This window comes from Penaeus monodon, chromosome 33, assembly GCF_015228065.2.
Source record: "Penaeus monodon isolate SGIC_2016 chromosome 33, NSTDA_Pmon_1, whole genome shotgun sequence".
Taxonomy (NCBI): Eukaryota; Metazoa; Arthropoda; class Malacostraca; order Decapoda; family Penaeidae; genus Penaeus; species Penaeus monodon.
The window spans coordinates 35275005-35275286 of NC_051418.1; positions in this window are offsets into that span (position 1 = coordinate 35275005).

Genomic DNA, 282 nt, shown 5'->3' on the forward strand with positions numbered 1-282 from the left:
GTGATAAAGAGGAGATTAATTAGTAAAATAGTAATAATACGAATAGAGCCTATGATAATGTGTAATAAGATCGAAATTGATACAGAAAGGAGAATAGGTGATAGGGAAGAAGAGAAGAGCCAAAGGAATGGAAAAAGCGAAGGAGTAGAGGAGGAAATGAGGAATAAAGACGGGGAAAGAAAGGAAAGAGAAAAAAAATCTGATTTTCACTTTAGGTTCAGGGGAGAGAAGGGGGGGGGGTTACGCCATCGCCAGGGGGGGGGGGTATCTTAGGCCTCTCCC